This window comes from Dendrobates tinctorius, unplaced genomic scaffold (genome assembly GCF_039654945.1).
Source record: "Dendrobates tinctorius isolate UK_male_01 unplaced genomic scaffold, ASM3965494v1 ptg000048l, whole genome shotgun sequence".
Lineage (NCBI taxonomy): Eukaryota > Metazoa > Chordata > Amphibia > Anura > Dendrobatidae > Dendrobates > Dendrobates tinctorius.
Window position 1 is genome coordinate 7,287,501 of NW_027361716.1, and position 17,500 is coordinate 7,305,000.

General features: G+C 37.9%; 7 non-coding genes across 7 annotated transcripts; all 7 read right to left on the minus strand.

The window, feature by feature from the left end:
- Positions 1–7,773: 7,773 nt before the first annotated feature.
- On the minus strand, positions 7,774–7,855 carry TRNAS-AGA (transfer RNA serine (anticodon AGA)). Its single transcript has one exon. It is a non-coding gene; the product is annotated as a tRNA-Ser (tRNA).
- A 794-nt stretch (positions 7,856–8,649) lies between these two features.
- TRNAQ-UUG (transfer RNA glutamine (anticodon UUG)) lies at positions 8,650–8,725 on the minus strand. Its single transcript has one exon. It is a non-coding gene; the product is annotated as a tRNA-Gln (tRNA).
- Positions 8,726–11,086: 2,361 nt separating this feature from the next.
- TRNAS-UGA (transfer RNA serine (anticodon UGA)) lies at positions 11,087–11,168 on the minus strand. Its single transcript has one exon. It is a non-coding gene; the product is annotated as a tRNA-Ser (tRNA).
- A 913-nt stretch (positions 11,169–12,081) lies between these two features.
- Positions 12,082–12,153, minus strand: TRNAQ-UUG (transfer RNA glutamine (anticodon UUG)). Its single transcript has one exon. It is a non-coding gene; the product is annotated as a tRNA-Gln (tRNA).
- A 655-nt stretch (positions 12,154–12,808) lies between these two features.
- TRNAF-AAA (transfer RNA phenylalanine (anticodon AAA)) lies at positions 12,809–12,890 on the minus strand. Its single transcript has one exon. It is a non-coding gene; the product is annotated as a tRNA-Phe (tRNA).
- Positions 12,891–14,480: 1,590 nt separating this feature from the next.
- TRNAS-UGA (transfer RNA serine (anticodon UGA)) lies at positions 14,481–14,562 on the minus strand. The gene has a single exon. It is a non-coding gene; the product is annotated as a tRNA-Ser (tRNA).
- Positions 14,563–16,202: 1,640 nt separating this feature from the next.
- Positions 16,203–16,284, minus strand: TRNAS-AGA (transfer RNA serine (anticodon AGA)). The gene has a single exon. It is a non-coding gene; the product is annotated as a tRNA-Ser (tRNA).
- Positions 16,285–17,500: the final 1,216 nt, after the last annotated feature.

Genomic DNA, 17,500 nt, shown 5'->3' on the forward strand with positions numbered 1-17,500 from the left:
TTTTAGAAAAACACCACCAAAAATGTTTATAAGGCACTTTAGGAAATTCTGGAAAACACAAGAAAAGATGGCTTAGAGAAAAATCAAAAACACTTCCTGACGCCATTTTGGCTTCCAATCCTTGTCAGATTCACCCACTTGGAAAGAGTGTTATGTGAATATTGACTCAAGTCACAGAGTATGAGATTGCTTGGTATGACATAGACAATGAGTGACATAGACAATTTTAATTTTTGCTAATCCTACTTGATTGACAGCTTTGACCATGGTATTCCATGAATCCTTGAACTCTTTTTTTGTCTTTTATTATGTGGATTTTAAATTGCTTGTTTCATCATAAACATTGGGCATCGTCGATCTGAGAGCAGATGGAAAAATTGAAATGTGTGCCCAGGTTCCAACGAGATTTGAATTCAGCTAACAGGATTCAAAGTCAAGAGTGCTAACCATTACACCATGGAACCATCCATTACACAGTCATGGCTGCGGCTTGTTGTGCTGAGTAAAGCATATGAAATCGTGAACGATGGCGAAAACAGGCTCCAAAGCTGCAGTGCAAATCTGCAATCATACACAATGGTAAATTGATATCTTATAACCTTTCATTCCACAAATTTACCAACATTTCCACGATATCACAGCTAGGACAGTTTGAAATGTTGATGAAAAGTGGCTAGTAAAAAGATTGCTGTATCTGTTACTTGGAAAAAGTGTGAAAAAAATAAATTGCAAAACTTATACTGTTAGAAAACTGTTCATCCAGTAGTTGATAAAGATTAGCATTGCATGGTAAAAGGCTTCATCTGAGAGATAATTTAAGGTTTGTGCAAATCAAAGTGCATGTCCCAGTCCATTAGCCAGGACAGCGGTCTGTGGCTGCTGGACAAGATCAAGAGAAAAACCTCTTACCTGATGGCACCCACGGTGCTTCTTTTGATTAGCGGCAAGTAGCACATGTAATGTTGCTACAGAATAGATTATCTAAAGAACAGTCAAAGATAAAGTCAGTTTGGTCCTGGAAACTCGCTCCATCACAGATCACTGTCATGGGGAATAGACTAGTAAACATGCAAATTGAACAAAGATAAAAGGTCAAAAAGATATTGAAACATAGATTTGAACCTGCGTGGGGAGACCCCAATGGATTTCAAGTCCATCGCCTTAACCACTCGGCCACGACTACTCGGACGTCAAGCTGTTATGAGTTTCACACACGTTTTCTAATAGCACCATGATCAAGCTCAGTGATCAACCCTCTGGAAGACATCTCAGAAAATGAAAAGAAAATACAAGGTCTCAGTAAAATGCAAAAATCTGATTTAAAGTCATCATCAATGGGAACCATTCACAGTTTAAAGCTTTTCCCTCTTCATAATGTGGATTTGGAGTCAGTCAGCTCCAAAAACATCCTTAAAAATAATCCGAAAATGCTGAGAAGACTGAAAATAATCATTTCCAAGTAAAAAAGACTTGGTGTTCATTTGATCAGTCTTTGGAGCGTCTATTAACCATGTCAAGTTTCCAAAAATGTCCAGCGGTTAACTGAAATTACCATATCAATCTTCAGATGTTTTTCACTTTGAACAGCTCCATACCTATACTACAAGTCAACGGTAAGGTTCGAAAGACCCTATAAAGGGTCCTGATTGACTTTTGTGTGCTACAAAAAAAGCCACAAAACACATTCAAAAGACGCCGAAAAGAATTTTTAGAAAAACACCACCAAAAATGTTTATAAGACACTTTAGGAAATTCTGGAAAACACAAGAAAAGATGGCTTAGAGAAAAATCCAAAACACTTCCTGAAGCCATTTTGGCTTCAAATCCTTGTCAGATTCACCCACTTGGAAAGAGTGTTATGTGAATATTAACTCAAGTCACAGAGTATGAGATTGCTTGGTATGACATAGACAATGAGTGACATAGACAATTTTAATTTTTGCTAATCCTACTTGATTGACAGCTTTGGTGTTCCATGAATCCTTGAACTCTTTTTTTGTCTTTTATTATGTGGATTTTAAATTGCTTGTTTCATCATAAACATTGGGCATCGTCGATCTGAGTGCAGATGGAAAAATCGAAATGTGTGCCCAGGTTCCACTGAGATTTGAACTCAGATCACAGAATTCAAAGTCCAGAGTGCTAACCATTACACAATGGAACCAACCATTACACAGTCATGGCTGTGGCTTGTTGTGCTGAATAAAGCATATGAAATCGTGAACGATGGCGAAAACAGGCTCCAAAGCTGCAGTGCAAATCTGCAATCATACACAATGGTAAATTGATATTTTATAACCTTTCATTCCACAAGTTTACCAACATTTCCACGATATCACAGCTAGGACAGTTTGAAATGTTGATGAAAAGTGGCTAGTAAAAAGATTGCTGTATCTGTTACTTGGAAAAAGTGTGAAAAAAATAAATTGCAAAACTTATACTGTTAGAAAACTGTTCATCCAGTATTTGATAAAGATTAGTATTGCATGGTAAAAGGCTTCATCTGAGAGATAATTTAAGGTTTGTGCAAATCAAAGTGCATGTCCCAGTCCATTAGCCAGGACAGAGGTCTGTGGCTGCTGGACAAGATCAAGAGAAAAACCTCTTACCTGATGGCACCCACGGTGCTTCTTTTGATTAGCGGCAAGTCGCACATGTAATGTTGCTCCAGAATAGATTATCTAAAGAACAGTCAAAGATAAAGTCAGTTTGGTCCAAGAAACTCGCTCCATCACAGATCACTGTCATGGGGAATAGACTAGTAAACATGCAAATTGAACAACAGAGATAAAAGGTCAAAAAGTTATTGAAACATAGACGTAGTCGGCAGGATTTGCACCTGCGCGGGGAGACCCCAATGGATTTCTTGCCCATCGCCTTAACCACTCGGACACGACTACTCGGACTTCAAGCTGTTATGAGTTTCACACACGTTTTCTAATAGCACCATGATCAAGCTCAGTGATCAACCCTCTGGAAGACATCTCAGAAAATGAAAAGAAAATACAAGGTCTCAGTAAAATGCAAAAATCTGATTTAAAGTCATCATCAATGGGAACCATTCACAGTTTAAAGCTTTTCCCTCTTCATAATGTGGATTTGGAGTCAGTCAGCTCTGAAATTAGAACTGAAATTACCATATCAATCTTTAGCTGTTTTTCACTTTGAACAGCTCCATACCTATACTACACGTCAACGGTAAGGTTCGAAAGACCCTATAAAGGGTCCTGATTGACTTTGGTGCGCTACAAAAAAAGCCACAAAACACATTCAAAAGACGCCGAAAAGAATTTTTAGAAAAACACCACCAAAAATGTTTATAAGGCACTTTAGGAAATTCTGGAAAACACAAGAAAAGATGTCTTAGAGAAAAATCAAAAACACTTCCTGAAGCCATTTTGGCTTCAAATCCTTGTCAGATTCACCCACTTGGAAAGAGTGTTATGTGAATATTGACTCAAGTCACAGAGTATGAGATTGCTTGGTATGACATAGACAATGAGTGACATAGAAAATGAGTGATATAGACAATTTTAATTTTTGCTAATCCTACTTGATTGACTGCTTTGACCTTGGTATTCCATGAATCCTTGAACTTTTTTTTGTCTTTTATTATGTGGATTTTAAATTGCTTGTTTCATCTTAAACATTGGGCATCGTCGATCTGAGTGCAGATGGAAAAATTGAAATGTGTGCCCAGGTTCCACTGAGATTTGAACTCAGATCACTGGATTCAAAGTCAAGAGTGCTAACCATTACACAATGGAACCAACCATTACACAGTCATGGCTGTGGCTTGTTGTGCTGAATAAAGCATATGAAATCGTGAACGATGGCGAAAACAGGCTCCAAAGCTGCAGTGCAAATCTGCAATCATACACAATGGTAAATTGATATTTTATAACCTTTCATTCCACAAGTTTACCAACATTTCCACGATATCACAGCTAGGACAGTTTGAAATGTTGATGAAAAGTGGCTAGTAAAAAGATTGCTGTATCTGTTACTTGGAAAAAGTGTGAAAAAAATAAATTGCAAAACTTATACTGTTAGAAAACTGTTCATCCAGTATTTGATAAAGATTAGTATTGCATGGTAAAAGGCTTCATCTGAGAGATAATTTAAGGTTTGTGCAAATCAAAGTGCATGTCCCAGTCCATTAGCCAGGACAGAGGTCTGTGGCTGCTGGACAAGATCAAGAGAAAAACCTCTTACCTGATGGCACCCACGGTGCTTCTTTTGATTAGCGGCAAGTCGCACATGTAATGTTGCTCCAGAATAGATTATCTAAAGAACAGTCAAAGATAAAGTCAGTTTGGTCCAAGAAACTCGCTCCATCACAGATCACTGTCATGGGGAATAGACTAGTAAACATGCAAATTGAACAACAGAGATAAAAGGTCAAAAAGTTATTGAAACATAGACGTAGTCGGCAGGATTTGCACCTGCGCGGGGAGACCCCAATGGATTTCTTGCCCATCGCCTTAACCACTCGGACACGACTACTCGGACTTCAAGCTGTTATGAGTTTCACACACGTTTTCTAATAGCACCATGATCAAGCTCAGTGATCAACCCTCTGGAAGACATCTCAGAAAATGAAAAGAAAATACAAGGTCTCAGTAAAATGCAAAAATCTGATTTAAAGTCATCATCAATGGGAACCATTCACAGTTTAAAGCTTTTCCCTCTTCATAATGTGGATTTGGAGTCAGTCAGCTCTGAAATTAGAACTGAAATTACCATATCAATCTTTAGCTGTTTTTCACTTTGAACAGCTCCATACCTATACTACACGTCAACGGTAAGGTTCGAAAGACCCTATAAAGGGTCCTGATTGACTTTGGTGCTCTACAAAAAAAGCCACAAAACACATTCAAAAGACGCCGAAAAGAATTTTTAGAAAAACACCACCAAAAATGTTTATAAGGCACTTTAGGAAATTCTGGAAAACACAAGAAAAGATGTCTTAGAGAAAAATCAAAAACACTTCCTGAAGCCATTTTGGCTTCAAATCCTTGTCAGATTCACCCACTTGGAAAGAGTGTTATGTGAATATTGACTCAAGTCACAGAGTATGAGATTGCTTGGTATGACATAGACAATGAGTGACATAGAAAATGAGTGATATAGACAATTTTAATTTTTGCTAATCCTACTTGATTGACTGCTTTGACCTTGGTATTCCATGAATCCTTGAACTTTTTTTTGTCTTTTATTATGTGGATTTTAAATTGCTTGTTTCATCTTAAACATTGGGCATCGTCGATCTGAGTGCAGATGGAAAAATTGAAATGTGTGCCCAGGTTCCACTGAGATTTGAACTCAGATCACTGGATTCAAAGTCAAGAGTGCTAACCATAACATCATGGAACCAACCATGCCTCAGACATGGCTGCGGCTTGTTGTGCTGAATAAAGCATATGAAATCGTGAACGATGGCGAAAACAGGCTCCAAAGCTGCAGTGCAAATCTGCATTCATACACAATGGTAAATTGATATCTTATAACCTTTCATTCCACAAATTTACCAACATTTCCACGATATCACAGCTAGCGCAGTTTGAAATGTTGATGAAAAGTGGCTAGTGAAAAGATTGCTGTATCTGTTACTTGGAAAAAGTGTGAAAAAAATAAATTGCAAAACTTATACTGTTAGAAAACTGTTCATCCAGTAGTCGATAAAGATTAGCATTGCATGGTAAAAGGCTTCATCTGAGAGATAATTTAAGGTTTGTGCAAATCAAAGTGCATGTCCCAGTCCATTAGCCAGGACAGCGGTCTGTGGCTGCTGGACAAGATCAAGAGAAAATCCTCTTACCTGATGGCACCCACGGTGCTTCTTTTGATTAGCGGCAAGTAGCACATGTAATGTTGCTACAGAATAGATTATCTAAAGAACAGTCAAAGATAAAGTCAGTTTGGTCGAGGAAACTCGCTCCATCACAGATCACTGTCATGGGGAATAGACTAGTAAACATGCAAATTGAACAACAAAGATAAAAGGTCAAAAAAATATTGAAACATAGACATAATCGGCAGGATTTGAACCTGCGCGGGGAGACCCCAATGGATATCTAGTCCATCGCCTTAACCACTCCGCCACGACTACTCAGACGTCAAGCTGTTATGAGTTTCACACACGTTTTCTAATAGCACCATGATCAAGCTCAGTGATCAACCCTCTGGAAGACATCTCAGAAAATGAAAAGAAAATACAAGATCTCAGTAAAATGCAAAAATCTGATTTAAAGTCATCATCAATGGGAACCATTCACAGTTTAAAGCTTTTCCCTCTTCATAATGTGGATTTGGAGTCAGTCAGCTCCAAAAACATCCTTAAAAATAATCCGAAAATGCTGAGAAGACTGAAAATAATCATTTCCAAGTAAAAAAGACTTGGTGTTCATTTGATCAGGCTTTGGAGCGTATATTAACCATGTCAAGTTTCCAAAAATGTCCAGCGGTTAACTGAAATTACCATATCAATCTTCAGATGTTTTTCACTTTGAACAGCTCCATACCTATACTACAAGTCAACGGTAAGGTTCGAAAGACCCTATAAAGGGTCCTGATTGACTTTTGTGTGCTACAAAAAAAGCCACAAAACACATTCAAAAGACGCCGAAAAGAATTTTTAGAAAAACACCACCAAAAATGTTTATAAGGCACTTTAGGAAATTCTGGAAAACACAAGAAAAGATGGCTTAGAGAAAAATCAAAAACACTTCCTGAAGCCATTTTGGCTTCAAATCCTTGTCAGATTCACCCACTTGGAAAGAGTGTTATGTGAATATTGACTCAAGTCACAGAGTATGAGATTGCTTGGTATGACATAGACAATGAGTGACATAGACAATTTTAATTTTTGCTAATCCTACTTGATTGACAGCTTTGACCATGGTATTCCATGAATCCTTGAAATCTTTTTTTGTCTTTTATTATGTGGATTTTAAATTGCTTGTTTCATCATAAACATTGGGCATCGTCGATCTGAGTGCAGATGGAAAAATCGAAATGTGTGCCCAGGTTGCACTGAGATTTGAATTCAGATCACAGGATTCAAAGTCCAGAGTGCTAACCATTACACCATGGAACCAACCATTACACCATGGAACCAACCATTACACAGTCATGGCTGCGGCTTGTTGTGCTGAATAAAGCATATGAAATCGTGAACGATGGCGAAAACAGGCTCCAAAGCTGCAGTGCAAATCTGCAATCATACACAATGGTAAATTGATATCTTATAACCTTTCATTCCACAAATTTACCAACATTTCCACGATATCACATCTAGGACAGTTTGAAATGTTGATGAAAAGTGGCTAGTAAAAAGATTGCTGTATCTGTTACTTGGAAAAAGTGTGAAAAAAATAAATTGCAAAACTTATACTGTTAGAAAACTGTTCATCCAGTAGTTGATAAAGATTAGCATTGCATGGTAAAAGGCTTCAACTGAGAGATAATTTAAGGTTTGTGCAAATCAAAGTGCATGTCCCAGTCCATTAGCCAGGACAGCGGTCTGTGGCTGCTGGACAAGATCAAGAGAAAAACCTCTTACCTGATGGCACCCACGGTGCTTCTTTTGATTAGCGGCAAGTCGCACATGTAATGTTGCTCCAGAATAGATTATCTAAAGAACAGTCAAAGATAAAGTCAGTTTGGTCCTAGAAACTCGCTCCATCACAGATCACTGTCATGGGGAATAGACTAGTAAACATGCAAATTGAACAACAAAGATAAAAGGTCAAAAAGTTTTTGAAACATAGACGTAGTCAGCAGGATTTGAACCTGCGCGGGAAGACCCCAATAGATTTCTAGTCCATCGCCTTAACCACTCGGCCACGACTACTCGGAAGTCAAGCTGTTTTGAGTTTCACACATGTTTTCTAATAGCACCATGATCAAGCTCAGTGATCAACCCTCTGGAAGACATCTCAGAAAATGAAAAGAAAATACAAGGTCTCAGTAAAATGCAAAAATCTGATTTAAAGTCATCATCAATGGGAACCATTCACAGTTTAAAGCTTTTCCCTCTTCATAATGTGGATTTGGAGTCAGTCAGCTCTGAAATTAGAACTGAAATTACCATATCAATCTTCAGCTGTTTTTCACTTTGAACAGCTCCATACCTATACTACAAGTCAATGGTAAGTTTCGAAAGACCCTATAAAGGGTCCTGAATGACTTTTGTGTGCTACAAAAAAAGCCACAAAACACATTCAAAAGACGCCGAAAAGAATTTTTAGAAAAACACCACCAAAAATGTTTATAAGGCACTTTAGGAAATTCTGGAAAACACAAGAAAAGATGTCTTAGAGAAAAATCAAAAACACTTCCTGAAGCCATTTTGGCTTCAAATCCTTGTCAGATTCACCCACTTGGAAAGAGTGTTATGTGAATATTGACTCAAGTCACAGAGTATGAGATTGCTTGGTATGACATAGACAATGAGTGACATAGAAAATGAGTGATATAGACAATTTTAATTTTTGCTAATCCTACTTGATTGACAGCTTTGAGTCAATCCTTGAATCCTTGATATTTTTTTTGTCTTTTATAATGTGGATTTTAAATTGCTTGTTTCATCTTAAACATTGGGCATCGTCGATCTGAGTGCAGATGGAAAAATCGAAATGTGTGCCCAGGTTCCACTGAGATTTGAACTCAGATCACTGGATTCAAAGTCCAGAGTGCTAACCATTACACCATGGATCCAACCATGCCTCAGACATGGCTGCGGCTTGTTGTGCTGAATAAAGCATATGAAATCGTGAACGATGGCAAAAACAGGCTCCAAAGCTGCAGTGCAAATCTGAATTCATACACAATGGTAAATTGATATCTTATAACCTTTCATTCCACAAATTTACCAACATTTCCACGATATCACAGCTAGGACAGTTTGAAATGTTGATGAAAAGTGGCTAGTAAAAAGATTGCTGTATCTGTTACTTGGAAAAAGTGTGAAAAAAATAAATTGCAAAACTTATACTGTTAGAAAACTGTTCATCCAGTAGTCGATAAAGATTAGCATTGCGTGGTAAAAGGCTTCATCTGAGAGATAATTTAAGGTTTGTGCAAATCAAAGTGCATGTCCCAGTCCATTAGCCAGGACAGCGGTCTGTGGCTGCTGGACAAGATCAAGAGAAAAACCTCTTACCTGATGGCACCCACGGTGCTTCTTTTGATTAGCGGCAAGTCGCACATGTAATGTTGCTCCAGAATAGATTATCTAAAGAACAGTCGAAGATAAAGTCAGTTTGGTCCGAGAAACTCGCTCCATCACAGATCACTGTCATGGGGAATAGACTAGTAAACATGCAAATTGAACAACAAAGATAAAAGGTCAAAAAGTTATTGAAACATTGATGTAGTCGGCAGGATTTGCACCTGCGCGGGGAGACCCCAATGGATTTCTTGCCCATCACCTTAACCACTCGGCCACGACTATTTGGACATCAAGCTGTTAAGAGTTTCACACACGTTTTCTAATAGCACCATGGCCAAGCTCAGTGATCAACCCTCTGGAAGACATCTCAGAAAATGAAAAGAAAATACAAGGTCTCAGTAAAATGCAAAAATCTGATTTAAAGTCATCATCAATGGGAACCATTCACAGTTTAAAGCTTTTCCCTTTCATAATGTGGATTTGGAGTCAGTCAGCTCCAAAAACATCCTTAAAAATAATCCGAAAATGCTGAGAAGACTGAACATAATAATTTCCAAGTAAAAAAGACTTGATGTTCATTTGATCAGGCTTTGGAGAGTCTATTAACCATGTCAAGTTTCCAAAAATGTCCAGCGGTTAACTGAAATTACCATATCAATCTTCAGCTGTTTTTCACTTTGAACAGCTCCATACCTATACTACAAGTCAACGGTAAGGTTCGAAAGACCCTATAAAGGGTCCTGATTGACTTTTGAGTGCTACAAAAAAAGCCACAAAAGACGCCGAAAAGAATTTTTAGAAAAACACCACCAAAAATGTTTATAAGGCACTTTAGGAAATTCTGGAAAACACAAGAAAAGATGGCTTAGAGAAAAATCAAAAACACTTCCTGAAGCCATTTTGGCTTCAAATCCTTGTCAGATTCACCCACTTGGAAAGAGTGTTATGTGAATATTGACTCAAGTCACAGAGTATGAGATTGCTTGGTATGACATAGACAATGAGTGACATAGACAATTTTAATTTTTGCTAATCCTACTTGATTGACAGCTTTGACCATGGTATTCCATGAATCCTTGAACTCTTTTTTTGTCTTTTATTATGTGGATTTTAAATTGCTTGTTTCATCATAAACATTGGGCATCGTCGATCTGAGTGCAGATGGAAAAATCAAAATGTGTGCCCAGGTTCTACTGAGATTTGAACTCAGATCACTGGATTCAAAGTCTAGAGGGCTAACCATTACACCATGGAACCAACAATGACACAGTCATGGCTGCGGCTTGTTTTGCTGAATAAAGCATATGAAATCGTGAACGATGGCGAAAACAGGCTCCAAAGCTGCAGTGCAAATCTGCAATCATACACAATGGTAAATTGATATCTTATAAACTTTCATTCCACAAATTTACCAACATTTCCACGATATCACAGCTAGCGCAGTTTGAAATGTTGATGAAAAGTGGCTAGTAAAAAGAATGCTGTATCTGTTACTTGGAAAAAGTGTGAAAAAAATAAATTGCAAAACTTATACTGTTAGAAAACTGTTCATCCAGTAGTCGATAAAGATTAGCATTGCATGGTAAAATGCTTCATCTGAGAGATAATTTAAGGTTTGCGCAAATCAAAGTGCATGTCCCAGTCCATTAGCCAGGACAGCGGTCTGTGGCTGCTGGACAAGATCGAGAGAAAAACCTCTTACCTGATGGCACCCACGGTGCTTCTTTTGATTAGCAGCAAGTCGCACATGTAATGTTGCTCCAGAATAGATTATCTAAAGAACAGTCAAAGATAAAGTCAGTTTGGTCCTAGAAACTCGCTCCATCACAGATCACTGTCATGGGGAATAGACTAGTAAACATGCAAATTGAACAACAAAGATAAAAGGTCAAAAAGTTATTGAAACATAGACGTAGTCGGCAGGATTTGAACCTGCGCGGGGAGACCCCAATGAACTTCAAGTCGATCGCCTTTACCACTCGGCCACGACTACTCGGATGTCAAGCTGTTTTGAGCTTCACACATGTTTTCTTATTAGAAAACTATTGCACCAAGTTATTGCACCATGATCACGCTCAGTGATCAACCCTCTGGAAGACATCTCAGAAAATGAAAAGAAAATACAAGGTCTCAGTAAAATGCAAAAATCTGATTTAAAGTCATCATCAATGGGAACCATTCACAGTTTAAAGCTTTTCCCTCTTCATAATGTGGATTTGGAGTCAGTCAGCTCCAAAAACATCCTTAAAAATAATCCGAAAATGCTGAGAAGACTGAACATAATCATTTCCAAGTAAAAAAGACTTGATGTTCATTTGATCAGGCTTTGGAGCATCTATTAACCATCTCAAGTTTCCAAAAATGTCCAGCGGTTAACTGAAATTACCATATCAATCTTCAGATGTTTTTCACTTTGAACAGCTCCATACCTATAATACAAGTCAACGGTAAGGTTCGAAAGACCCTATAAAGGGTCCTGATTGACTTTTGTGTGCTACAAAAGAAGCCACAAAACACATTCAAAAGACGCCGAAAAGAATTTTTAGAAAAACACCACCAAAAATGTTTATAAGGCACTTTAGAAAATTCTGGAAAACACAAGAAAAGATGGCTTAGAGAAAAATCAATAACACTTCCTGAAGCCAAATCCTTGTCAGATTCACCCACTTGGAAAGAGTGTTATGTGAATATTGACTCAAGTCACAGAGTATGAGATTGCTTGGTATGACATAGACAATGAGTGATATTGACAGCTTTGACCATGAATCCTTGAACTCTTTTTTTGTCTTTTATTATGTGAACTCTTTTTTTGTCTTTTATTATGTGGATTTAAAAATTGCTTGTTTCATCATAAACATTGGGCATCGTCGATCTGAGTGCAGATGGAAAAATCGAAATGTGTGCCCAGGTTCCACTGAGATTTGAACTCAGATCACTGTATTCAAAGTCCAGAGTGCTAACCATTACACCATGGAACCAACCATGACATAGTCATGGCTGCGGCTTGTTGTGCTGAATAAAGCATATGAAATCGTGAACGATGGCGAAAACAGGCTCCAAAGCTGCAGTGCAAATCTGCAATCATACACAATGGTAAATTGATATCTTATAACCTTTCATTCCACAAATTTACCAACATTTCCATGATATCACAGCTAGGACAGTTTGAAATGTTGATGAAAAGTGGCTAGTAAAAAGATTGCTGTATCTGTTACTTGGAAAAAGTGTGAAAAAAATAAATTGCAAAACTTATACTGTTAGAAAACTGTTCATCCAGTAGTCGATAAAGATTAGCATTGCATGGTAAAAGGCTTCATCTGAGAGATAATTTAAGGTTTGTGCAAATCAAAGTGCATGTCCCAGTCCATTAGCCAGGACAGCGGTCTGTGGCTGCTGGACAAGATCAAGAGAAAAACCTCTTACCTGATGGCACCCACGATACTTCTTTTGATTAGCGGCAAGTCGCACAAGTAATGTTGCTCCAGAATAGATTATCTAAAGAACAGTCAAATATAAAGTCAGTTTGGTCCTAGAAACTCGCTCCATCACAGATCACTGTCATGGGGAATAGAGTAGTAAACATGCAAATTGAACAACAAAGATAAAAGGTCAAAAAGTTATTTTAAACATAGACGTAGTCGGCAGGATTTGCACCTGCGCGGGGAGACCCCAATGGATTTTTAGCCCATCGCCTCAACCACTCGGCCACGACTACTCAGACGTCAAGCTGTTATGAGTTTCACACACGTTTTCTAATAGCACCATGATCAAGCTCAGTGATCAACCCTCTGGAAGACATCTCAGAAAAAGAAAAGAAAATACAAGGTCTCAGTAAAATGCAAAAATCTGATTTAAAGTCATCATCAATGGGAACCATTCACAGTTTAATGCTTTTCCCTCTTCATAATGTGGATTTGGAGTCAGTCATCTCCAAAAACATCCTTGAAAATAATACGAAAATGCTGAGAAGACTGAACATAATCATTTCCAAGTAAAAAAGACTTGATGTTCATTTGATCAGGCTTTGGAGCGTCTATTAACCATCTCAAGTTTCCAAAAATGTCCAGCGGTTAACTGAAATTACCATATCAATCTTGAGCTGTTTTTCACTTTGAACAGCTCCATACCTATACTACAAGTCAACGGTAAGGTTCGAAAGACCCTATAAAGGGTCCTGATTGACTTTTGTGTGCTACAAAAAAAGCCACAAAACACATTCAAAAGACGCCGAAAAGAATATTTAGAAAAACACCACCAAAAATGTTTATAAGGCACTTTAGGAAATTCTGGAAAACACAAGAAAAGATGGCTTAGAGAAAAATCAAAAACACTTCCTGAAGCCATTTTGGCTTCAAATCCTTGTCAGATTCACCCACTTGGAAAGAGTGTTATGTGAATATTGACTCAAGCCACAGAGTATGAGATTGCTTGGTATGACATAGACAATGAGTGATATTGACAGGTTTGACCATGAATCCTTGAACTCTTTTTTTGTCTTTTATTATGTGTATTTTAAATTGCTTGTTTCATCATAAACATTGGGCATCGTCGATCTGAGTGCAGATGGAAAAATCAAAATGTGTGCGCAGGTTCTACTGAGATTTCAACTCAGATCACTGGATCCAAAGTCCAGAGTGCTAACCATTACACCATGGAACCAACCATGACACAATCATGGCTGTGGCTTGTTTTGCTGAATAAAGCATATGAAATCGTGAACGATGGTGAAAACAGGCTCCAAAGCTGCAGTGCAAATCTGCAATCATACACAATGGTAAATTGATATCTTATAACCTTTCATTCCACAAATTTACCAACATTTCCACGATATCACAGCTAGCGCAGTTTGAAATGTTGATGAAAAGTGGCTAGTAAAAAGATTGCTGTATCTGTTACTTGGAAAAAGTGTGAAAAAAATAAATTGCAAAACTTATACTGTTAGAAAACTGTTCATCCAGTAGTCGATAAAGATTAGCATTGCATGGTAAAAGGCTTCATCTGAGAGATAATTTAAGGTTTGTGCAAATCAAAGTGCATGTCCCAGTCCATTAGCCAGGACAGCGGTCTGTGGCTGCTGGACAAGATCAAGAGAAAAACCTCTTACCTGATGGCACCCACGGTGTTTCTTTTGATTGGCGACAAGTCGCACATGTAATGTTGCTCCAGAATAGATTATCTAAAGAACAGTCAAAGATAAAGTCAGTTTGGTCCTAGAAACTCGCTCCATCACAGATCACTGTCATGGGGAATAGACTAGTAAACATGCAAATTGAACAAAAAAGATAAAAGGTTATTGAAACATAGACGTAGTCGGCAGGATTTGAACCTGCGCGGGGAGACCCCAATGGATTTCAAGTCCATCGCCTTAACCACTCGGCCACGACTACTCGGATGTCAATCTGTTATGAGCTTCACACATGTTTTCTTATTAGAAAACTATTGCACCAAGTTATTGCACCATGATCACACTCAGTGATCAACCCTCTGGAAGACATCTCAGAAAATGAAAAGAAAATACAAGGTCTCAGTAAAATACAAAAATCTGATTTAAAGTCATCATCAATGGGAACCATTCACAGTTTAAAGCTTTTCCCTCTTCATAATGTGGATTTGGAGTCAGTCAGCTCCAAAAACGTCCTTAAAAATAATCCGAAAATGCTGAGAAGACTGAACATAATCATTTCCAAGTAAAAAAGACTTGATGTTCATTTGATCAGGCTTTGGAGCGTCTATTAACCATCTGAAGTTTCCAAAAAATGTCCAGCAGTTAACTGAAATTACCATATCAATCTTCAGCTGTTTTTCACTTTGAACAGCTCCATACCTATAATACAAGTCAAGGGTAAGGTTCGAAAGACCCTATAAAGGGTCCTGATTGACTTTTGTGTGCTACAAAAAAAGCCACAAAACACATTCAAAAGACGCCGAAAAGAATTTTTAGAAAAACACCACCAAAAATGTTTATAAGGCACTTTAGGAAATTCTGGAAAACACATGAAAAGATGGCTTAGAGAAAAATCGAAAACACTTCCTGCAGCCATTTTGGCTTCAAATCCTTGTCAGATTAAACACTTGGAAAGAGTGTTATGTGAATATTGACGCTATTCACAGAGTATGAGATTGTTTGGTATGACATAGACAATTTTAATTTTTGCTAATCCTACTGCTTTGACGATGGTATTCCATGAATCCTTGAACTCTTTTTTTGTCTTTTATTATGTGTATTTTAAATTGCTTGTTTCATCATAAACATTGGGCATCGTCGATATGAGTGCAGATGGAAAAATCGAAATGTGTGCCCAGGTTCCACTGAGATTTGAATTCAGATAACAGGATTCAAAGTCCAGAGTGCTAACCATTACACCATGGAACCAACCATTACACAGGCATGGCTGCGGCTTGTTGTGCTGAATAAAGCATATGAAATCGTGAACGATGGCGAAAACAGGCTCCAAAGCTGCAGTGCAAATCTGCAATCATACACAATGGTAAATTGATATCTTATAACCTTTAATTCCACAAATTTACCAACATTTCCATGATATCACAGCTAGGACAGTTTGAAATGTTGATGAAAAGTGGCTAGTAAAAAGATTGCTGTATCTGTTACTTGGAAAAAGTATGAAAAAAATAAATTGCAAAACTTATACTGTTAGAAAACTGTTCATCCAGTAGCTGATAAAGATTAGCATTGCGTGGTAAAAGGCTTCATCTGAGAGATAATTTAAGGTTTGTGCAAATCAAAGTGCATGTCCCAGTCCATTAGCCAGGACAGCGGTCTGTGGCTGCTGGACAAGATCAAGAGAAAAACCTCTTACCTGATGGCACCCACGGTGCTTCTTTTGATTAGCGGCAAGTCGCACATGTAATGTTGCTCCAGAAAAGATTATCTAAAGAACAGTCAAAGATAAAGTCAGTTTGGTCCTAGAAACTCGCTCCATCACAGATCACTGTCATGGGGAATAGACTAGTAAACATGCAAATAGAACAACAAAGATAAAAGGTCAAAAAGTTTTTGAAACATGGATGTAGTCGGCAGGATTTGAACCTGCACGGTGAGACACCAATGGATTTCTAGTCCATCGCTTTATCCACTCGGCCACAACTACTCGGACGTCAAGCTGTTATGAGTTTCACACACGTTTTCTAATAGCTCCATGATCAAGCTCAGTGATCAACCCTCTGGAAGACATCTCAGAAAATGAAAAGAAAATACAAGGTCTCAGTAAAATGCAAAAATCTGATTTAAATTCATCATCCATGGGAACCATTCACAGTTTAAAGCTTTTCCCTCTTCATAATGTGGATTTGGAGTCAGTCAGCTCCAAAAACATCCGTAAAAATAATCCGAAAATGCTGAGAAGACTGAACTTAATCATTTCCAAGTAAAAAAGACTTGATGTTCATTTGATCAGGCTTTGGAGCATCTATTAACCATCTCAAGTTTCCAAAAATGTCCAGCGGTTAACTGAAATTACCATATCAATCTTCAGCTGTTTTTCACTTTGAACAGCTCCATACCTATAATACAAGTCAAGTTTAAGGTTCGAAAGACCCTATAAAGGGTCCTGATTGACTTTTGTGTGCTACAAAAAAAGCCACAAAACACATTCAAAAGACGCCGAAAAGAATTTTTAGAAAAACACCACCAAAAATGTTTATAAGGCACTTTAGGAAATTCTGGAAAACACAAGAAAAGATGGCTTAGAGAAAAATCAAAAACACTTCCTGAAGCCATTTTGGCTTCAAATCCTTGTCAGATTCACCCACTTGGAAAGAGTGTTATGTGAATATTGACTCAAGTCACAGAGTATGAGATTGCTTGGTATGACATAGACAATTTTAATTTTTGCTAATCCTACTTGATTGACAGCTTTGACAATGGTTTTCCATGAATCCTTGAACCCTTTTTTGTCTTTTATTATGTGTATTTTAAATTGCTTGTTTCATCATAAACATTGGGCATCGTCGATCTGAGTGCAGATGGAAAATTTGAAATGTGTGCCCAGGTTCCACTGATATTTGAATTCGGATAACAGGATTCAAAGTCCAGAGTGCTAACCATTACACCATGGAACCAACCATGACACAGTCGTGGCTGCGGCTTGTTGTGCTGAATAAAGCATATGAAATCGTGAACGATGGCGAAAACAGGCTCCAAAGCTGCAGTGCAAATCTGCAATCATACACAATGGTAAATTGATATCTTATAACCTTTCATTCCACAAATTTACCAACATTTCCATGATATCACAGCTAGGACAGTTTGAAATGTTGATGAAAAGTGGCTAGTAAAAAGATTGCTGTATCTGTTACTTGGAAAAA